This window comes from Lissotriton helveticus, chromosome 7, assembly GCF_964261635.1.
Source record: "Lissotriton helveticus chromosome 7, aLisHel1.1, whole genome shotgun sequence".
NCBI classification, from domain to species: Eukaryota; Metazoa; Chordata; class Amphibia; order Caudata; family Salamandridae; genus Lissotriton; species Lissotriton helveticus.
The window spans coordinates 1351252587-1351276676 of NC_136068.1; the positions used below are offsets into that span (position 1 = coordinate 1351252587).

Sequence of the window (24090 nt, forward strand, 5' to 3'; positions counted from 1 at the left end):
TTTTTGGATTTCAGCAGATGGGAGGGCTGTGTTACCTGAGGAACTAGCGAATCCCATGGCAAGGCAAATACATGGTCCAGTACACCTAGGAAGAGACGCTATGCTGAGAGTGTTTAGGCAGACTTGGTATTGCCCTAAATTTAGGATAGCGGCCGAATCCGTGTGTAAGCGATGTGTTACCTGCCAACAATTAAATATAGGGAAAAGAACACCAGTTACACTGAGTCACATTGGGAGGTCTGGGGGGCCTTTCAATAGAATGCAATTGGACTTTATTGAAATGCCAAAAATCAACCGCCTTCGGTATGTTTTGGTGGTTGTATGCATATTTTCCAGGTGGGTTGAAGCATACCCTACACGCAGGTGCGATACCCTCACAGTAGCCAAACTGTTGCTCAGGGAGTTGATACCACGCTTCGGGGTGCCTGCCTCTCTGGAATCGGACAGAGGAAAACATTTTAACAGCGAAATTGTGAAGATGTTGTGTTCTACATTAAAGATCGATCAAAAACTGCATTGTAGTTATCGACCAGAAGCCTCAGGGATTGTGGAACAAGTAAATGGCACTCTGAAGAATCGATTAGCTAAAGTCTGTTCATCCACCTCTTTGAGTTGGCCAGATGCTCTTCCTTTAGTGCTCATAAGCATGCGTAGCACACCTGACAGGAGGACAGGTCTCTCTCCACATGAGATTCTGATGGGGAGGGCCATGAGACTTCCTACAGTTCCAACTGCTGCCCTATTGAATATCACAGATGATCTGATCTTGGATTATTGTAAGGGACTGTCTGACGCCATCCATTCTGTGTCCCTTCAGGTGCAGGCGGCTGAAGTTCCATCATCAAGGAACCTGTGTCATGATCTGTGCCCTGGGGACTGGGTGTTGGTCAAGAAGCACGTCCGGAAGAACTGCCTAGATGTACGTTGGCGTGGGCCCTTTCAGGTAATCCTGATCACGAATACCGCGGTGAAGTGCGGAGGGCTGCCAAATTGGATCCATGCATCCCATACTCGGAGAGTTTCAGCACCTCTAGAAGAAACAGCTCCTCTCCCAGACGAAAGTCCAGTAGTGGAAGAAGAATCCCAAGGGGGGACCAGTCAAGCTGTGGGGGTGTTGGAAGAAGTTGGGAACGCATCTGATCCAGAAGAGGAAGGACGGCCGAACGGCAGTGAGACCGAAGACGCAACTGAAGGAGAGAGCTGCAGTGAATACGACTCAGACACAGATCAGTACCAGAGCGATCAGGAATCGAGTGTGAGGACGAGAAATAGGAGGACAAGGCGTGGAGCAGCCACCTGGCCAGAAAGAAGGAGGAGGTTGAGCTTGAGGTCTGCTCGAGAAGAAACGCTTGCTCCTATATCCGAAGACTCAGATCCGGAAGAAGATACCCAGGATCAAGCCCAGGAGGGTCCCAGAAGATCAAGGAGGGTGCGAGTGCCTAGCAGAAGGTACTCTACTCCTGATTGGACCTACCTCGTTGCAGATGTCCGTGGGACACAGAACCGGGAGGGTCAGGGAAGTGAACCTGATCAGAACTGATCCGATCATCACAGTGCAAATAAGGTTCCTGCTACCAGGAGCGGAGACCGAAAGGTTGCTGACACTCAACATCGTCTATCCTCCTCTCCTGAGCGGAATAAGAAAATTGATTCTAGAGACAGTTGATTTCCCGGTTTGCTGTTCACGATATCCAATATTGGAGGGAACTCTTCTTCGATTGGAAATGCTTGAGAGAGTAGTGGAACTTCTTGGAACACTCATAGTTTTAGATTGATAAAAGACTTTTGAAAGAACATTGTAAATATTGCTACAAGATAACCTAGCGCCGAGTGGAAGAAGAAAAATGGTAGGGTCTTCCTTTTAGAGGATGGAGAAGGGCTAGGGTTGTCTATTTCCACAGGACTCTAGAACTGTTTTGCGGAGTAAATTGTCAGCTTCCAGGTGTTCAAAAGAGAGACATTGTTCAAAAGAGAGACTTTGTTCGGAGAGAAGGAGACGTTGGAGATAGAAGAACGCCAAAACTACCCTGTTTGAGATCATGGAGGCTGGCAACCCGAACCGCAGGGCAAAATGCATAGTAGGCACACTTTTAGGGGTGGTGATTTCACTTATAGTTTTAGTAGTTACTGTATCATATATAGTGGGACATGAAAATGAAACAAAGACGAGATTAGAAACTAAGAAAACATCAACACAAAAGCCTATCACGGTTGCTGAGGTAAAAGGAGAAAACACTGAGAAAGAAAAGGTTTTGTTAGATGCTGAGATCAAAAGATTACATGTTGATGAATCAAAGGGGAACTTTAGGTCAAATGCTTATGCCAAGTTGCTTTACGAATACATTGATGTCATGGAGGCGAAGAATTGCTACGTTTGTATGCAATTACCAGCTTCTGTGGATGAGGGTATCAGATACCATCATCTTCCATTGACATATGGAATCACATGTAGTTTGTTGTTAAGCATATTGTATGGACGAGAGGGGTTCGAGTATTATTTCTCGAATTTTGACTCGACATTGCCAGAGGTCCCAAATTTCAAGCATCTGAACAAGTGGGACTATTACAAGAGCGAAGACAGATTACACAAATGGTTCATTCCATGGAAAACGTTGGATACTTCACATGCCCGAAGAAATAATCTGACTTGTCAAGTGTCAGAAATTGAGAAAAAGTTTATAGGGCAGATGGATACTAGATACAGAAGGCAGAATATTCTAAAGGCTTCAGGACAATGGGAAACAGATTGGACCAAGGAGGAAAGGATACAGCAAAGAAAGGGTAGCTTTGGTCCAATTGCTCTAGACAAGGAGAAACGGGGGAAACTGTGCATCCACAGGAGTTACTCCTATTATGAGAATCTGTATGTAGGTCAAGTCAGTTGTGAACATGCTTTCCAATTGGAGTACTACTCCAAGGATTTTTTGAAAGAGATGCAAGCAATTCCAAATGTATATTTTGTATGTGGAAGAAATGCATATGTGAAGCTACCAGATAATTGGTACGGATCATGTTATCTAGCAATTGTCTTCCCCAAATATATCATGTTGAGAATTTAGAAACGACAAAGAGAGGAATACCAACAAGAGGAAAGAGAGGGTTAGGCGCTGAAGAGGTAATTGGGGATGTATTTGGTGCTGCATTCCCTATCTTGGGAGTGATACTGAATGACATCAAAATTAGAAGATTGGCTACAGTCGTAGATAGGTTATCTGCCAGTACTGCTAGATCCTTAATGCTGGTGGAGGGAGAGATGCAATCGATAAGGGCAATGGTTCTTCAGAACCGACTTGCTCTAGACGTTCTGTTAGCCAAAGAGGGAGGAGTTTGCAAGGCTTTGAAGGTCCAGGAATGTTGCACTTACATTCCAGGCAATTCAAAACCTTTAGAGAAGTACATACGAAATATTACTGCAATTCACCACGAAATTGAGGATCTGACAAAGATAAATGTGTGGGAAAAAGTAGGTCATGGAATGGGTAAGGTTGGAGGTTGGTTTGCCAACCTAGGAAAGGGTATCGTTTGGTACATACTGAAACCCATCATCATAATTGTGATTTGTGTAATCACTTTGTGGGGATTGGTGCGTTTGTATCAGTGGTATAGAGCAAACAGGTTGCAGAGATCTATGAGAGAACAGGAGAGAAGACTGACTGCAATGCAAGATACCCAATATGAGAGTCTGAAGGCATTGGAGACAATGAAAAGAAGTGGTACTGTCATGACTTCACTTTGAAGGATTCTACATTTTGCGATGGTGTTTTGATGGTGATGACTCCTGAAAGTCATCAAAGGGGGGACTGAGAGAGCACAAATCTGAAAAATGTATAAGTGCACCATATTTACAAGCACGAAGTTAGTTTAAATATACTTTGCACAAGAGTGTCGTATACCCAGTAGTAAAATGTATAGAGTGTTTAAGTAGGGTAACAATAACCATAGCAATGTGAAGACTAATATAGAAATGTTAGATTGAATATGGAAACCTCACGTTCTCATGTTAAGTGATCATGTAAGAGGAACTTGCAAACCAGTTAAATTGTGTAGGCCTCATGGCAATTCACAGTAAATCTAAACGTGCTGCTAAAATAATGTGAGGTGGGGTTAACGTGGTTCTTCCAAAATGTATTATCGAATTTAGTATTGAAATATGTGCCTTATAGATGAGTTGCATTTTAGAAACGTGTGTTAGTTAAGAATACTGTTTAAATCAAGTTAAATGTTTTCAGAGTGTAGGGACCCGCTTCATGTAAATCAAGTAGGCCTGAACAGATAATGTTATTCCTTTGATCTGCAATGTGCTCGTTAGAGAAGAAGTTGAGAGGCGCCAAGTACAGAGCTCTACATATGTTTTATGACCTATAGATATGGTGGAGTCTGGAATTTGAGGCCCACTGTAGGACGGCCTGTATGCAGGTGCGAGGGGTCTTAATCAGTTGTAATGAATGGGGCTTTGTTCAGTGGCGCTTGGCGCAGGCCTGTAGGAGTCTTCAGGAATTTCAGGGGGTACCGGCGCACTGGAGAAGAAGCCTGGGAACCAAGGTCAACTTTAACGAGGGTCCCGAAGAGTACCATCATGGAGTCTGCCGCCAAATTCGATACCACGTGAGGGGCGTCCCGAGGGGCGTTCCTATCGGAAATGTGATTTTGTATTAGGGAAAGCGACCCGGGAGGAGGGCAGAGCAGATGATTTTGGAAGCCTAAGAGAGCGGTTGGGTAGGCAGATAGGCTGATCACAAGAGACCAATTTACAGAAGAGACAAAGAGAAGTGCGTGATCTTCTTAGGAAGTCACCACGGCTGACACCTTTTTGGGTAAAGATCTTGTTAAGTAGGGATGTCACTTAGTCTAGCGTAGGGACAGACTAACCTGAATTTTCTTTCTGTAATGACTCTTAAGTTGCATCTTGTATCCATTTTGGCAACTCTGATGATTTTCGAACTTGTACTTATTATTCTGTTTTGTAGACTCAGACTATTCAAAGAATTTATGTTTATAGTGATACCAGTATACCTTTTGAATCTCATCTTGAGAAGTTTGTATCTTCAGTTATCTTTGACTTTATATGAAATTTTTGAACTTTATCATTGGTCAGTGGTCATTTAGAGTGGTGTAAGTTCTTAACTGATTGACCTAGTAGTAGATTGCCTTTTACTCAATGACAGGTACCAACGATCCAGTCGACTTGATTTGGGATCTGGTAAGGTAACTAGAAGCCAGAAATCCCGCGTTAACACCTCTAACCATTGCCCTTATCCCGCCCTGCTCACACACTCACTCACTTCCACTCAAAGTACTGGGCAGGTGGATAGCGCTGTCCTTTGGCAGGAGTGCCCTTTCACTGCGGGTCAGTGCACTTCCACTCTCCTGTCCCCCGACGCTCCTCGTGGCTTTAGGTAGGTAATGTACTGCCAATCTCCAACCAATGCCGTACTCGGAAGCGGAGGTGAGGCCAGGTCTTGGAGGGGTCATGCTCGCTGTACCTTCCCGGGATATTACTGAGCCCCATGGTCCCCGGCGCCTCTGTATGCCACCTGCACCCCCGGGAGTGGGCCACAGACTCCACGGATACTTCACCTCGGGTCCTATGCACAGGTAAGGGTTTGGGGTCCGCTGCAGAGCGCCCCCTCCAGGGCAGCAGGCACCGCGGCTGGCCTACATGCTGCTCTTGGAGGCAGCGGGGGCAGCCCCATGCACCTTTCCTCCAGAGACCCCTCCCCCACCTTGGGGCGAACTCAACTCTGGCATCAGGGCTCTCAATGACAGGAGTCCATGTCCACGCCCCGAGGCCCTGAACACTCTGCCCCCCTTTGAATCCCAGACCCAACATGGAAACAAGCCATTAATGCTTTCAGAGACGGGTGGCTGCGAAGCATTTCTATCAGCACAAAGTAACGGAAACTGTGTTATGTTATTTGTATAAATTTTTTCACTATTTAAAGGGAGTCCAAGAATCGTGCCCTACTGATAACGTCCCTTACTGAACTGTGGGCTGTTATAACATTAATTCTGCAAGCATTCGTCATTTAGGTGCACTTGCTCTGATAAAAGCCATTGAGATTGTCACTCTGTAGGTCACTGGTGAAGTCAGACTGGGGAACTGGAAGCCATTCAAAACATCACTGGTGCTTTTTGGTACTTCTAGGTAACACTTCTCAGGTGCCACAAAGCACTTCAGTAGGAAGCAGGGACACGATCAAAGGTCGGTGGGGACCTTTCTTGCATCTTGTGGATCAGGGCTTTATTTTTGTTTCTTTTTAGGATTATACAAGCCCTAGTCCAGAGAGAACATTTGAGTATTTAGCCTCTTATGGACTTATTGGACGTTTTCAGGTCAGAAGTTTTGGGGGGTATGAGATTCTCGAATGTTCATCCAAAAGGGGGGTGCAACCTTTACTTACCATGAAACCTCCTTCATTAGCACAGTGGATTAGAAGTTAGTTGATGGTGGCTTCACTTAGTTGTCTGGCAGGGTGTGAGACAACCCGATTTATCAGAGCCAGTGGTGATGTGCAGATTGTAGACAATACGTTTGGTCTTATTCAAAACGCTACTTGCACCTGTGATCAACGTTCCCTCTAATTATCTTTATTGGTGTGCGACAGCGCAGTCTTTGTGCATTCTTTTCCTTGCTGTGTGCAGACGCACTGCCTCATGCGCGACCTAAAACCTGAAAAAGACCCCAACATCGGAAGAATAAAGTAAAGTTGCTCAATGTGCCTGTGGGAATTAGGGATTCAGATCAGCACCTAGGCTCAGCCTCTACTGCAGAGTGAGATCTAAAAATGCTGTCAAGTGAAGCGAAGCAAACACATGAACATGACCCTCGGCTTGTACCTAATAACAGTCTCATTCAGATTGTAAGGCCTTGAACTTCGAACATATCCTCTCCCCACCCACTACTACCACCATTCCGCTCACCCAGCAGCCAGACTGCTTCAACACTTTCCACTGCCACGCATCTACCTTCCAAGAATGCCCTTTTTATGAATCACTATACTGTGCCAGTGCTTCTCCGTGGTATCTCCCTATTCAAGAACTGTTGCTGGATCAACAGCCAGTTTGAAGTCTTGGTACCTTGTGCTGTCCAGAATAGAACTTGTCAAGTGGTCCTTCTCAAGTGGGCTCTCTGGGTTTCAGTGGCGAGGGAGTTTAAACAAATGCCCAGAGGGCGGTGCAAGGGTAGCATAGTTCGTAGTGTCCGAGTAGGCCAGCAGTTTCAGCATGGTAGGAATAGATTAGCTGTTAAATCGGCAGACAATGGAATGTCACTGAGGTACAAATCGATTTCCCACCCCTGCTTTATGATTGGTCGGGTGCAAGTCACAGGATGTATAGGCTAATCATCTCATGGGCACCAACGGTGAGTACTGTGATGGCTATGCCATGTAAAGGGCCTCGGTATCTATTCAGGTAGACAGTAGAGGGGCTTCATTGCGGAACTCCCCATCCATGCCTTTGCAAGATGCTCAACTGCTATTGGTTACAAACCTCTCTAGCATCTTGCTAAGCTAACGGGGGGGGGGTGTTCTGGTTCTAGATCACCTTCACAGGTCGCTATGGAGCCGGACATGTGGAGAGGTGTCGTGCAGCGGCTAGGGCTGCTGACTTCGGAGCACAGGGTTCACGGTTCGATCCCCTGCTCGGGCGGCAGCTCAGCGCAGCACCATGTGACTCTGGGCAATGGCTCACTTAATTTCCACAACGGTCTCCAGCGCCTTGAGACCCGAAAGGGTGAGTAGTTTGCGCTTTACAAATATGGATTTTTTACATTGTATCTCTTGACACCTTGCCTCCCCACACACACAGAGCCCCCCCCACACACACACACACAGAGCGCCACACACACAGCCCCACACACACACACACACACACACACACAGCCACACACACAGAGCCACCCACAAACACAGAGCCCCACACACACACACAGCCCCCCCACACACACAGCCCCCCACACACACACACAGTCCCCCACACACACATAGAGCCACACACACACACAGAGCCACACACACACACAGAGCCACAAACACACACAGAGCAACATACACACACACACACACACACACAGCCACATACACACACAGAGCCATACACATACACACACACAGGTACACACACACAGAGCCACACACACACAGAGAGCCACACACACAAACTCTAACACTCCAAGCCCACTCAAATAAGGAGCATTGACAATCACCTCCAGTACTAAGGGGCATTAAAATGTCTCTTCCTGCCATTCTAAACAGAAGATACGGACTATAATGCATGCAAATGTAGCAGATAAATGTTGCTAGGCCTATTCCCTCACAAATTCTGCAACAGTATTCGTAGACGTCCAGATGGGAGACATGACAGTCAGGCCCAACAGTAAATACATCGCACCACAATAGTCAATAAGGCGCAATGTATAGCTCATACAACAGATCGAAACACAGCATAAGATTACACAAAGCACACCACAAAGTAATGTGTCATACAAACTAAGGTAATGCAGTAGAATATAACATATAACGGAGCCGCATAAGAAAACACCACATCACATATAACATACGATGAAACATGACATCATATCGCGAGAGCAGCGAGCAGTTTCCCAGATACTGACTCGTAGCAGATGTCCAATGAAATGTGATTGAATTTGTATACTCTCCGTGAACAACCCCACGCACTGAAGAAAAGCCCCGTCCTCTCCCTTCCGTCCCCACTTTTATCATATTCTCCTTCCCCTGCCCCATCCCCTGCACTTTGTTGCCGACCCCTGTTGCTCCTCCTCACTTTTCATCACTAGCCCCTCTTTTTCGACCCCCTTCTGCCACTCCTTTCATTGCAGACTCCTTGGTTGACTTCCATCTCGCCAGCTCGACTGCGCAAGCGTAGCCATAGCAGGCCGAGACCTAAAAAGGAGATAGGATAATCACGCAATGAATGCCACTTTAGGACAGTGTTCAAATGTGCCTCTTTCTGATGGTACAAACAAAAAAGAAGATGCAACTACGCCAGTCTTCAGGAATCATCGGTAAGTATGGCGATTTTTGACTATGTGGGAATGGTAAAAGGAGTAAACAAGAAAGGAAAAAATGGCAGAAGAATTAGAAGTGAACAGTGGCGTTCAATCGATGTCCCTATTGTGCACGCAGGTGTACATTTTTACATTCAAGTGACAACCGAAGCAGGGCTGTGTTTCCGCCCGGGTTTAGGAGAGGCAAGATGTCCAACTTAATAGAAAGGGAGGTGGTTACTTCATACATGCTTGTACTCCGACTACTCTGATACTCCACACAAAGTGATATATGACATGTTAACATCGAATAATACGGGGCAGTGGGTTACACAGCAGTATCTTGCAAACGACCCAACGACAATGACTAATTCAATAAAGAAGAGGACACAACCTGTCATTTAAATGCTAATACGAGTCAGGCAACTTCCATTGTGAGTGCCAGTTAGCACGTTCACTTGTCGGTTGTGTTCTATTTATTGCACTATTGCTGCACACACAGGAAGTGAAAAAGTTTCATGCAAACACAGGAACAAAGAAAAAAGATCGTATGTACTATGGAAGCAGAGTTGCGCTCTTGTGTTAAACTACGGCCAAATTGATTGGTTTTGGGACACAGCTGGATCCTGTTTCTGTCGATAACACTGCTGCGGTCCTGCGCTCCTGGGAAACTGCGTCAGGGAGTGAGGGAGCCGCAAAACAAAGGTACACATGCTCGGGCGAACGTGACCTCCCAGTGCAGGCGCAAAAACCAGGCAGTTCTGTTAAATAACTATGGTTAGGTTAAGGTAAACGTAGCTAGTTTGCTTGTGTTTGTTTAGTGAGACACCAAAGCGATGGTTGGTGCAATAAAGTACCTAAAGAATGACGCGACTGTGAAGAGGCAACAATGGGACATTTCAATCGACCGAATTGTAAACCTTAATTATTGGTTGATGAGCAAACGCCGTCTTTTAAAAGTAAAAAAAAACAACTTCAGATTTATGGCCATAATATGACGACACGTGAGCTCCAAGTTTAATTTTATAGTCAAAAACAGCGCAGAGGCAGTACAAACAAGCGCTCGCCATTAGTCTCTAAGCCCCATCCTTTTCAGACTGTGGGGCGTGTTTTTGACTGTTGTTTACAGCCTAGAAAGAAAGTAAGAAAACACGCCCCCCAATCTGAAAAGGACGGGGCTTAGATCGAAAGAAGAACGTCACTAGGACCTCTTCTCCAATGGCTGGTCACCGTTTAGGAGGCCAGCCAATGGAGAAGAGGGGCGGGGCTTAACCCTCGCTAGTGAAAGTACCCTATAGTCATTAAATCTTGCGAGCTTGAGGGCGCATGTGCGCACCCGACGCCACACGAGACCTAAAAACTATGTATGTGTTGAAGTTGGGGGAGAGAGGCTTGGCTGACGCAGGAGAGAAAAGGCTCCAGGGCGGTTCCTGAGAGGGACTATGCCATGATTTATCCAGGGGTGGGAGAAGGGCACACCTGTATAAGCATGTATACAGAAGCGGAAACACATAAGGGATATCGAACGAGTTACTTACCTTCAGTAACGATGTATCTGTTAGAGACACAGTCTAGCCGCAGATTCCTTAACTAAGAATATCCCCAGGCGTCAGACTGGATCCGGAAACTTTTCCACAGCAGCACCTCTGCGCGCTGGGGGCAGCGCCGCACGGCTCCGCCCTGACGTCATCCACAGACGTGACGTCAGCGGAGCCATATACGGAGACGTCAGTTTTCGACGGAGAAACTTTTCCGAACCACAGCGCGGAGCCACCACCAAAAACTGTGAGAATATAGGAACAGTGTGCAAAAATGAAGAAAAATAGAATCATTAAGGACAGTGCCAGGCACTGTATCCTGAAAAGTAAAAGGAAAGAGCAAAGCCCCTTTCTGAGAAGCAACCCCACAAACACGAAGGCCAAATCACCTTTGGAGGCAGATGAAGATGTGAAGAAACAGCATGGCAGATGACAGGAAGCCAGCAACTATAATGTATAACCATGAAGGAAAACAAGTCCAGACATAGGATTCAAGGACAATTTCACCATAAGACATCACCAGAAAAAGACGTTGTAACCCCAATAAAAGATCGATAGAATGTGGCAGAGCCCCTAGACTTGAACCAATGGGTCGCAGGGCTGGAAAGAGACCCCAAGGCGACAGAGAAGAGGAGAGTGGGGGGGGGTAGGAAAAAACCTGGAGAGATCCCACACCGCACAATCCAGGCACAGGGTTGGAAGGACACATGACATATGAGCATACACGTGAATGGGCGGAGTAGAGCACTGCAAACATAATGAACATTGTGTGTCAGAGTGAAGTGAAAATGCCACCTCATAGTAAGGTCAAGCCACCCGGAGGGAGGCACGGATAGAAAACCCAACCTGAAAAGGTCCTCGCAGAACGGGGAGGACGGGCAGGCGTTAAGGAATCTGCAGCTAGACTGTGTCTCTACCAGATACACCGTTACCGAAGGTAAGTAACTCGTTCATCTGATAGAGACATTTAGCCGCAGATTCCTTAAATTAGAATAGATACCAAAGCCATACCCAAAGAGGAGGCTGGTCTGCAAGTGAACCCCAGGAAGTTCCAGAGGGAATGTAGTCACCAACAAGGTGACGAAACACGGTGAGGACCGCAGCCAGCGCAGCCACACCAGACCATGAAGCTCATAAAATAGCAGAAAACATTGGGAGGCAAAGGCACCAGAAGCCGTACAAGAACAGCATGAAAACCCCCGTATGTATGCCGGGTAAGAGAAAGAAAACACATTCTAGATATGTAGGTATGAAAAGGAAAGTGCATGACTTCACAAGAAGTGGAAATGAACCTATGGTCTGACAGATCTGCAGGATGCGGCGTGCTGACTGTAAGTAAGACCCTGAGAGGGCAACTGGTATGACAGAGTTAGCGCATACCGGTGCAGTATGTACAACAGCGGAAAGAAGCATTGTTGAAACCTGCACCAGCTAAAATACGTGTAACAGCATTGGCAGGATGCCAACCTACAGCCAGAAAGTGACAGTGGTACTAAGAATAGAAGACTCGTCAGTAGATAGTTGGTCTGTCAAAGACAAGTGAAAGGGCGGACGGCAATCAGCAGAAGCGCCCAAAACAGGACTTACAGAAAGAACGATAGTCAAGCGGAAGACCGGAAGGTACATAGCAGACAGTGTGGACGCTAGAACGACACGAAGTGTAGCAAAGACCCTCATGTAGGTTATCATGAGCAGCCCAGATGCGAGAGGCGCAATAGCAAGAGGCAACCGGGAAAAAGGACACCAGGCAATCCGGACACCTCTATAAGAGCTCGTAGCACAAGCAGACCGGGTCAAGGACCACGGACACCGAATAAAGGAACATTGCCTGCAAGATTTCACTGTGTAAGAGCACAGCAGATATCGAATAAGAAGAAAGACACTGAAAAATGAAGCGTAACACAATAATAGACTAGAACACGTGAAAAGTACCAACAGACATGTGGAAGCAGAGCTGTACAGGACAATGTCCAGGTCCGTAAGCGACATCCACCCCTCACCCGGGAGGAGCAACACATGTGCGGAAGCAGCAGGGAATGTGTTAAAAACTGCTTTTGGGAAAGTGGCCAGAAAACGAGGCCTTAAGACAATGGGAAATCCACTACCTTGAAAGACAAGCCTATTAAGGGCTGACCATAGAAGCAACAACGAAAACACCATATAATAACATACATACCAAAAGGCACCCATGTTTGTGCCAATAGCAATAAGCGTGCAGTGCAGCGGCTTTTGACCCTAGCGCAAAACGAGGACAGGGCGTCAGCTGTGAGTGAACTGCGCTTGAACTGAAGTGAACAAGGCCCCCGAGAGACAGTGGCTGTCAAAGAACAACAGCCATCATTACCCAGAGGATCACTGCAATGCTGAAAAAACATAAAGACCTCGTCAAGGCAGGTGAAGTGGAGGCCGCACGGCAAGGAACCCATGGCTAGAAGCACTACAGGCAACTGGAGCCAATTGCAACCGAAGTGCAATAGAGAGATGCCAACATGAGGATCGCAGCAGAAAAATAGGACAGCATGACCTCTAGAAGGATGTACGTGAGGAATACGCCATAGGAGCGTACCAAGGCTAAGGTAGTCACCCAATAGCCAGCAAATATTACACATAGGGTAAGTCTTAACCCCTGTGGGGGGGTCCTCTTGGGCAAAACACACATTCAGAGGAGTGGAAGGATGACAGAACCAGCCATCCGGCTGTACTGAGCGAATGCTGAAATGGCGGAACAACCGCGTACACTATCCGGGCACTAAGCAAGATCCCGTTAAATTAAAAAAAAAATCAAACCAGCATGGCAACATTTATGCAGAAGAAAACCATATCACAAGGTAGGAAGTTGTGCCGCATGATTTACGGTAGCCCAGACAAGAAGCGGGAGACCGCCGAATCCGCGTGGTGGTCAAAAAGGTCCGCGCCATTGAATGGCATATCTCTAGGAGCATCCCGAACATTGTCTGGGAAATGACTGTCGCGCATCCATGCATGGCGGCGCAAAGCCACAGACCGAGCAAGAGCCCGTCCCATCGAGTCAGTTGCGTCAAGGGAAGATCGGAGGGAAAACTGCGCCATTCCCCTGCCATCAAGCAGAAGGCAAAGTAATTCTGCCCGGGGCCCTTCAGGAATAGAAGGAAGAAGACCTTCGACCAAGTCCCAAATGGCGGAGGATACGCGTGCAAACACGCAAGCCGTATTTAATGCGTGGATGCCAGCACTAGCAGAGGCAAAAAGCTGGAGACCACACATGTCCAATCACCTAGACTCCATGGTGGGAGGTAACAATGGCAAGGTGGAGGAAGACTGCAAGTCAAAAGCCGCCTGAACAACTAGGCCCTGAGCTCTAGTGTGAAGGGACAGGCAGAGTGGATCATCCGGGGCAGGACAGTGTCGACAAGCAATGGCTCGATCACCAGAGAAAGGCCTCATCCATGTACCAAGCATGATGTCAAACAAAGATGCCCTAAGGGTCAGGAAAGGCTCCACCTCAACAGACTCCACGTGGAGAAGATCCAGTAGAGGATCAGAAGGCAGGGAAACCACAGGGGGCTGAAATCAGAGAATAGCTGCCCCCCTGTGAATAGCCAGTGCGTAGGCAGCACTAGCCTCAGTTGCCTTCCTGGGAGGTGACAATAAACCATCGGTAGGAGACGGTTGGAGACTAACCCGTCCACTAGACAGCAAAAGTGGAGGAGCTGGAGGCTGATCCAAAGGCCACGCAACACTTGGTACCTGCACCATGCACTGAAACGGCTTCAGATCTGGGGAGTCCAGAGGAAAGTCAACCTCTTGCAAAAGAGGAGGCGTAGGCGCCGGCACCGGCGCGACCAACACAGTGTGGGAATCACATTGACGTCTGAGGAGTCGGGAGGAACACCAACCTCAAGCAAAAGAGAAGGAGTGGACGTCGGCACCACTGTCGACCGACGCCAAGTTGGAGTAGTCTCGACGTCGACGACCTCTAAAGGGGACTCGGCCCGGGCGCCGTGCGACGTCGACCCCACCTCAATACGTGGAGAGGAAAGATGTCGACAGGGAGTCGAGCCTCCGTCATCAGGGCTATGCGGTGAGTGAAGGGGTGGGCTGGACGGACGACTGGGCCATGTCCCATTGGTGTCATATCAGCTCCGGAACCGGAGTCGATGCACACAGCCGTCGCCAAGGACGAATCCGCCGGAGGACAAGTCCCTGGTACGCCTCTGTGGGACCCGAAGGCGTACCAGGGAGAAGGGGTGACCCAAAGTAAGAGTGGAGTGCTTTGGAATAAGCCTCCATTTGGGTCGCGTCGCTCCGACTCCTGGAAAGGGAGGGTACGGAGGAGTCGCATGCCGGACGCCCATGCCTGGCAGGGAGCAAGAGGAACGGGCGCCAGCATCACGCGTATGGGAGGAAGACCTCTGCAACTCACGCTTGCGCTTACTCGTCTCTGAACAACGTCCGCGGGAACGAGCTCGGGAACGGGCTCGATCCCGAGAGGGAGAGCGGCGACGCGAAGGTGCAGGACCAGACAGCCGTGCTGCCAGCAATTTCATACGACGCTCCCTCAAGGATTTAGTTTTTTTTCGTTGACAGAGTCGTGGTGCACTCCTAGGCACCACATACAGATGGCATGCGGGTCCCTTACAGACACGCACAGGTCTCACACGTCTTAAAGCCTGAAGGCATTGCACACTGTTCGTGACGTCGAAGGCGTCGAGAAGGCCCGAAAAACAGGCTAAGGAACTGCTGGTTTTTCAGGATCCGCGTTGTGATGCGCAAACAAAGAAAAAAACTGACGTCAGCGCGCCGGGAGGGGCATATATGGCTCCGCTGATGTCACGTCTGTGGATGACGTCAGGGCGTAGCCGTGCGGCGCCACCCCCGGCGCGCAGAGGTGCTGCTGCGGAAAAGCTTCCGGATCCAGTCTGACGCCTGGGGATACTCGAAGTTAAGGAATACAAATATGTAGACAGGGCTTTAAGTGGGAAGAAAAAACGGGGGGTCTCTCAAAGGGGTATGGCAAATGTAATTAAGGGCATGGCTTAAAAACACGTAAGTTAAAATCTGTGCTTGGCATAGTGAGCCGCCTGACTTGTATTTTGCTCTTTCTGTCATTGCATCCAGATATATGATACAACCACGGCCGGACTGGGAACCAATCCGGTGCTGGCGAACTGTTTGGCCAGCCCCCCTGGTGGGGGAGGGGGTGCAGCCGAGCTGTTTGCTAGGGTTGGTTTTGGCCGATTTTATTACAGGGGTGCCGATATTGCCGGCCCACAGTTAAAAAAACGGCCGCCCAGGGGCCCAAAACTGGCCCTAACCTGGCGGCCCACCAGGGAAACGACCGGTGCCTGCAACGGTCAGTCCGGCCCTGGATACAAGTAACATCATACCAACAACACATCAGGACTATTGGCTTAGTTGCATAAGATAAATAAGCAGTAACTATGGCTTGTATTTAAAATTGAAAAAGCTTCCACCTAAAACCCTGGTGACACCCCAACAATATTGCTGCTCTTATGTTTGAAAAAGAGAAGGGAAATCCCGATAGAAAATAACTCTCTTTAAAGAAATTCCCTTCACCTACAACGCTCACCTAGCATGACGTTATGCCTTTCTCCACTAGTGAGAAGTGAGCAGTGTGAGCAGGCGCACATCGATGCGCCTGCTGTCACTGCAGCCCGGAAAAAAATTGACTGACTGTACCAGGGCACAAAACAGAGCCTGATAAGAGACCCATTTCGAAAGCCTCCTTTAAAAAACTGCCGGTGCTCGGCACCCATGAGATCCGGCCCACTTAAAGCCCTGTATGTAGATATATTAATACAGTGCCATCTGAATTCTACTCCAAGCAGAATGTCTGGATTTCGGGTGTGTAGATGTCAGGTGGAAAGGCTTGTGAGTGATTGGTAGCGTACGACCTGTTTGTGTCTGATGCTATCAGCCACAGCACCATGTCAATCAGGCCCTCCAACACCTAGAAATCTTGACAATAATGCAAATTAGTTGCTGCTGGATAGTTTAGCAGCAGCTAACATCTCCCCACTGGGCTACAGGGGCTCTCGCCTGTCTGAGTGCCCCACAACAATGCTCTGCTCCGGCCAACACTGCCGAGCCTGCCTTTCTGTCGATGAGTACCATGAAGTACCAGTCCTTAGTACCGGTCCATTTAAAGCCCAGCTACTGTCTGCCTAAAATGAGAGTCACGTGAGGAGTGGGGCAATCGCTAAGGGGCATTCCTGCACTGACCTAGACACAAGGAAATGATGGACGGAGTGCTGAAACCTTTCAGAGACTCACCCCCAGTCACATATCTGGGTTGAATCCATCATCATTCTTTAGCTCACTTTGCCACCCCAGTTCAGACACAGCTATATGCAAATCAGTCTTGACCCTGTGTCTCATGGGAACAGTCCAGCCGAACTGCCATGTCTTCCCTGGACCGGAAACAAGCATCCGGAGACCGGTTTCGGGATAACAGCCCTCATCAGCCAGGCTAGCTTGAATCCAGTGGCAAAATGAACAAGGGACCCACGTCTGGGCATATCCTGCCAACTTAGGGGGAACAAAGCAAACACAAGGAAAAGATGGACGGAGTGCTGAAACTTTTCAGTCACAGATCTGGGTTGAATCCATCATCATTCTTAAGCTCACTCTGCCACCCCAGTTCAGACACAGCTATATGCAAATCAGTCTTGACCCTGTGCCTCAAACTGCCCGAACTGCCAAGCCATGTCTTCCCTGGACAGGACACAAGCATCCTGGGACCAGTTCAGGGCTAACAGCCCTCATCAGTCAGGTTAGGTTGAATCCAGTGGCAAAGTGAGCAAGGGACCCACGCCTGGGCATACCCAGCCAACTTAGGGCGGACCTGAGCACAGGAGCGTAACATAGGCCCCTGAAGTCCCTGCGCGATTTCCCCCTGCCCCGAAAGTTTCGGGGTGGAGGGCCCATTCAGCCCAGAGTCAATGAATATCTGCACGAGGATACCTCATCTTTATGAGTTACACCATTGCCGAGGCATATCCAGCCCAAAGGGGGTTACTAAAGTGTTTAACTTCCCCCAGAGACTGGATTTGTGTGACACTGGGTCAAAGTAGTTAAATACAAGTTAAGTGTTCATGAAGAGTGACCTAACTGTCTCAATGTGACAAGTTTCACATAAATACATTTAATTAAAACATGATATGATAGCAACTGCAGGAAAGCAATAACAATTTTGGAATGGAATTTCTAGCACAGAAAACCCATTCCAATCAAGGTGGACCAACCTTGAGATGTGTGTAATAACATGAAAAGTAATGAATTAAGTCAGTGAAAGTAATACATTTAAGTCAACAGATCCTCTTTGCACAAATAAACGGTACGGCGTCCATGGAAATGATACACATATTTGTGACGTGCCTGACAATGGGGATGTTGTCAAAATATTGAATTTGCACAATCGCATCAAGTTTCCCAACTTCCTCTTAAAATTACTTTCACTATATGACTTATTGGCCCAATAAGCCACCCACCTCAAAGTACTTAAAAAAAGTATTTAACTCTCAGAATTCTTTTTGTTCAAGCGGATAGAACATTTTCTATTGAATTTTTTTTCAAGAGGATAGTACATTCCCTATTGGGAAGAATACTCCCCCACAAACCCCGCTTCTCATAGAAACTTTCGATTCATGTTGTATATAGAATAGTATGAATCAGCATTGATATGTTTGGCAACGCTGCCCTCTGGTGGTTGAAATAAAAAACTGTCACCTTCGCCATAGAGTGGAACACAAAGAAGACGATAGAAACTTCTTTTTTTACCCAAGACTTACCTGTAAATTTGCAATTGGATTTATATAGCACTTACTACTATGATGAGGCATTGATGCGCTTTACAGCGAGCAGCATGCTACTCTGGAGCCCAGGGTTAGCAACGGATCTAGGGTTATTGTTGGTTATTACCATTAGTCGTGCGCTCAAGAAATTTACTCCAGTTACTTGTGATATATTAATACCAGTTGTAATTAGTTAGGGCTAAGTGGCTTCAGGTGAATGGCTGGTGAGATAGATAGGATGACAGAGATTAGGTAATGTTATATTACAGGGATAGGGCTGTAAAGAGGAGAATGTGTGATTTATGAAATGAGATTGTTTTCTATGAAATGATGTATCAGCCAATTGAAAATTATAATAAAGATTGAGGCAGGTGTGAGGCTGAGGGGAGACTATTCTCAGAAACAGAAAGCATGCAGGGGATGGAAGGTAAGAAGAGGGTAATTTATTTCTGAAGAAAGAAATGAGAAGAATCAAACAAGAGAAACTCAAGGTCAATTTTTCATGATAATTTTCTGAGTTGGCAAGCAAGTGGAGAATGTAAGCTGTAGAAAGAAACAACATTATACATAGTGCTCCCTGTCTGGGGCAGGCCGCTTGAGCATTAGAATTCAAGTGTATAACTCAGGTGCACATTAAAAGCTCAAGCCTGTTGTGTCCCAAGCCTAGGACAGCCCTTTTTAAAACAGTCTGGAGTACCTCAACCTTGCACACTGCACAAGGGGAGTTGGCACAGAAAAAGAGAAGGTTGTATTTTAAAGATATCCCTTCACCAATGTGTAAATAGAAGGTTTTATCACTCACTCTTTAAAATGAGTTATTTGGCCCTGGTTGAGAGTGTCTCGTCCATATGCAATCAGATTTGTCACCTAATCCCATCCAAGTGTATGCCATTAGTGTTTGTGTACAAGACTATTGTAATATATGCATTATATGTTTAAGCAAAACAGACTGATTAAGACTTGTGGGTTAAATTTTGGATGTCCCGGGCATGTCTATATGCACAAGTTGGGGTTGAAGTTGTTTTTCCAGACAGTGGACGTGTATCAGGAGGGTGGAGACTTAGTGAAGTGAGGACAAATGTTCCTATACAAAGTCGATTAGGTCCTTCCTGTAGCATTGCCACTTTATAGATGGTATGGGTGAAGGGAGCTGGAGTCTGGTGTTCAGAGTGAGAAATATCCCCTTTCTCTCTTTGCTGATCATGGTCTTTGTGCCCGTTCCCAGCCAGGAGCAGATAGTGAACACCTCTTTGTGCCTCCGTTGTGGGTGTTCCAAAATGAAGACTTCCTTGCTGGCTGTGAGGGGGCATCACCCCACACAATGGCTGGGTCAATGGCTGGGTCAACAGAACTGATGTGTAGTTCCTACCAATCCATAGGACCTGCACATTGTTCAGACAACATTAATTAAGGGCTTGGTGTCAAGAATGATTCCAGACACCTCTGCGGTATATGTTGGCCTATAGACCAGCTAGCTCACAGTGCCACCGTAAGCCCCCTAACCTACCAGGGATCGAATGGTTTCTGGCACCCACTGAACATGACAACCCTGACCCCCTCAGGGATCGTGGAAACAGAAACGTACCTTTCACTCAGTCACTTGTGCTTACTTATTCTCAGAGTAATATAAAGAGAACGCACAGTGAGACGTTTTCAAAAATATTTATTGAACAAACGTTATTCTTGCATAAAATACGTGTGCTGCAATGATTAGTAGACAGAAGCAGATAAATGTGATTACAAGCACCAAAAGCGTAAATAGTAGATATAGTTCTACCATGGTGCAAAACAATTGTATATATGCAGGCATATAAGCAAGGCAGTAATCTAGCGTACTCCTACTATGAAAACCCTACTCACCGTGTACTTAGAGTGTGTGTAGGTGTAGAGCCAAGAATCTCCCCAAGGAAAGATCCTACTCCATTACCTGATGGGATAGAGTAAAGGACCCCGCCTTGGTCACCAACTGGACACCCTTCACGAGATGTCAAGTTGCCGCATGATGATTTCTCCGAGTACATAGACCCTCAGTTTCAGCGGAAGTACCTCCTCTACTAATCTTTAGGGATGCTCATCTTTTATAATAGAAAGCAGCCTTGTGATATATGCACAGATTAGTGATGTTTTGGATATGTGGACAGCCATGTCGCCCTGCGGATGAATATGGTGATGATATTTGTACGTAGTAAGGAACGAGACCTTGTACATGATGTTCAGGGCGTTGTGATAAAGTTGTGCGAAACTAGATGTAAAATAAGTTTAGTTTAATGTATGCAAAAGGTCCCAGCTTGGGAATGTTATTTGTGAGGACAATGTAAGAAATAAGCTGCTTCGCTACATGGGCCTAACCAGTGAATATAACAGAACTGCGTAGAGTAACTTGAAAATGAAGCCACCCCAGACCAGTTTCCCTGCCTGCTCCTCTTGTTATGATCATTTTTAGAATCTCTGTTTCAATCATCTCTCAGAACAACAAAATTGTACTTCATTTCCCCCCCCCCCAAAAAAAACCCTGAATGTTTCCAGCCCGCCCCAGGCTCTACATCCTGCCTTCATAATTTCATTTGTTTACAACAATCATAACGGTCACTGAAAACCTAATGATAATTCTCCTGACCGGGCATACAAATGGTAAATTAGTAATGTTTTAATCTTCAAAGCTTTACCACATTACCAGAAAATACAAGGAGGTATGGTGGTAACATTGCACACTACGCATTCATTTTCAGAAACGGCTCTTGCTGCCTTTTGCTGACAGCAGAGATATGCCGTAATGGCTGACAGGTATTCTTCTAAATCTAATCTCTGGACATTTTAAAACTACGGAGGAAAGAATGCCAGAAACGTTAACACCAAACCTGCCCTCTCCATCCGACTCAATGGGATGATCTACATGGGAGTCAGTGTTACATGGCAAACATCTTCTTAACGTCTCAGCAACCCTCAGATGCGTGCAACTGGATCCAACCAACAGTGAAAGTGTGTAGAGATGGGCAAGGCTCAAGCATGAGGAATGCGCAACTTGCAAGTCGAAATATAGCGAAACCAAGCATCCCGGACACTATCTTTTTTACCCTACTTCACTATTAACCTCTTGCGTGCTGATGACGAGCTCAGCTCGTCTTGCAGCACGATGGCGCTGTGCTGATGACAAGATGAGCTCGTTATGACCTCCACGGAACGCCCACGCGGGGAAAATTACCCCGCTGTGCTGGGCGTTCCCTTGAGCGTCATCAGCACCGTGGCGCCACGCACGGCCCCCCTGCCCCCCGCCGCGGGGGAACTAGCCCCGCGGCGATGGGGTTAAAAGACTTAAACCCATAGTTGCATGAAATACGACTGCACACAATTTAAAAAAAGATGCTTTTCTACTGTGTGTGCACCAAGCTGAGCTGCAGTTCCGGCGCCTCACTGAAGCCCTGCAGAAAGTCAGAGTGAACTTTGTTTTGTTAATCAACTGTAGTCATGGAAGTGCTGACCCTTAGAATGCCTACAAAAGGAGAGGGAAACAATCTGGAGAGGGTCATAACACAGTTCTTAGAGACTCTCTGCTCAACCCCTAGTAGCAATGCAACAATCAGCAGTCAGCCTCAAAACTGCGTATTAACTTCGAGAACTACAAACAATGTAAAAATAAAAAAAGACAACATTTTTAAAAGGAAACATTTTAATGAGCAAACAGACACCAAAGGCCATATGTATCAAGCCTTTTTCCAATAACCAAACGGGCCGATTCTGAGAATCTGCCCGTTGGCGAATTGGAAAAGCCTTTTGGGATGTATCATCCCAAAAGGCCATCGCAAAATAGAGAATTGCTAAATTTGCGATTCTCTATTTTGTGAATGCAATTAAGGAATTGCAGATTGCGATCCCTTGAATGCAATTCTGGAAGCACCAGAAATTTGCTATTTGGCCTTAAGGAATTGCAAATTACCACCAACTTCAAGTTGGTGGTAATTTGCGATTTTCTTTAAAAAACACTTTTTTGATTTTTTTTTAAGTGCCATATGATGCACACACATGCCCTTAGGGCATGTATGTGCACAAAATGTGCACCCATGCATATTTTAGAGGTCCCACAGGGTGTCTTTTTGGCATCATTGCAACCTTGAAATTGCATTCTCAATTTGCGATTCTCTAATTGGTAATCACAAATTGAGAATGTCTTCCCATTCATTCCTATGGGCCTCCTAGGGAAGGTATTCCTTAATGGTGAATCTCAATTTGAGATTCGCAAATAAGGAATATGTAGGATTTGCTAAATTTTTAGCAAATACTACATACATTGCATTTTCCGATTCTCTAATTGTGATTCCCTAAAAGTCGCAATTTGAGAATCACAAAACTCTTTTTGATACATATGGTCCCAAAATCATTAAAACTGGATGCGGGAAATTAAAGAGATCATGTTTAAAAGTTTTAAGGCAAAAAACATGTTTAAAAAAAGTAATGCAGCATTGAAAACTAACAGTTTGTGGTTGACAAGGACCTAGGTGAGACTTCAGGTCACCCACAATGGAGATGAGGTGGATGCATCAAGCAGGTCATCCAGGTGAAAGTTTATACCTTTGGACTTGAGTCTCTGAAATGGAATTCACAATCCTTCAGCAGTGAAAGGTTGAACGACGTGGTTGAAAGGGTCCCTCTAAATCTGACATGTTGTCGTCAAGCAGCCGCTGAAGTCATTAGTTTTGATGTCGAAAGCTCACAGCAATACAAAGCTGGATTTCATATCTGTCAAGGACATGTCACTCATTAGACAGATTGGCACCTTTCAGTTCCAAGGTTTTACCTTCAGACTTAGCCACTTTTTTGGTTCTCAAAATCCACCAGTGGGACACGGCATGAATCTATAGTTGGGCAGTGCTCCACAAGGCCAGATATCTTTACTGCAAAGTGTTGCTAACCCAGTTTTCAGCGCAACAAAAAGTTCGGAGAGGGATGAACCTGGTTTGCTTGCCCACCTTGGGTGCAACCACAGTGGGCAAGCCTCACCAACTTGTTTTTGTCTTCTGGAGGTGAACAAAATGACTAAGTCCCACTTCTTTCCGACTGCGGGGAAAGTTTTTTCTAATCAGTCCAGCAGCCCTCAGATCTTCAATATAGGCATCTAGGTATTAGATCGCTCCCCAGCTAGGACTCCAGCAAGCTCCAGTCTGGTGTGTTCAGCTGAGCCCTTTTGGAGTCAGGAGTCTTTCTACTCTACTTTGGACGTGGCAAACAGGTGGCCAACAATTTAACACCTGAAGGGCAGTTACAGTCCCTGGGTGCCAGCAGGAGTATTTAGTTCCCTTCTTCTGCAGAAGTTTTCTTTCTTCCAACGTAGTTGTCTTCTTCTTTATGTGTTATCTTCTCTGGTCTGGAATGTTCTACAGGGGTGGCGGGGAGATGCCAGCCTTACACTGTGCAAAGGCCATTGATTGGAGAATTCTCGCTTCTCAATCCTAGCTACTTTTGTACCCTGTGCCGCTCTCCTTTTCCAGCACTTCCTCTTTGCTTTACGGTATTAATTACCAGAAGCCCCACAATCTAAATGGTTGAACCCTTCTTCCCCTCTATAATGGTCAGACCTGGTTTTCTCTCTTTCTGGAGTTAAAAGCAATCTGTCTAGGATGGGAATGAATACAAGCAGATTCCTATCAGGCCCGTTTAAGGATCAGCAAGTCAAAAGATGAAGTTTAAAGTTGTTCTGTGCTCTACCAGCTGTCCCGCACCAACCACCACCTCCAAGATGGCTAGTGGTTAGGTGATA

At 46.6% G+C, this 24090-nt stretch overlaps 1 protein-coding gene across 2 annotated transcripts in view; it reads right to left on the reverse strand.

The window, feature by feature from the left end:
- OGFOD3 (2-oxoglutarate and iron dependent oxygenase domain containing 3) overlaps positions 1-24090 on the reverse strand; it is a 1262510-nt gene that overhangs the window by 1104966 nt on the left and 133454 nt on the right. The gene's annotated exons all lie outside the window — the stretch shown is intronic.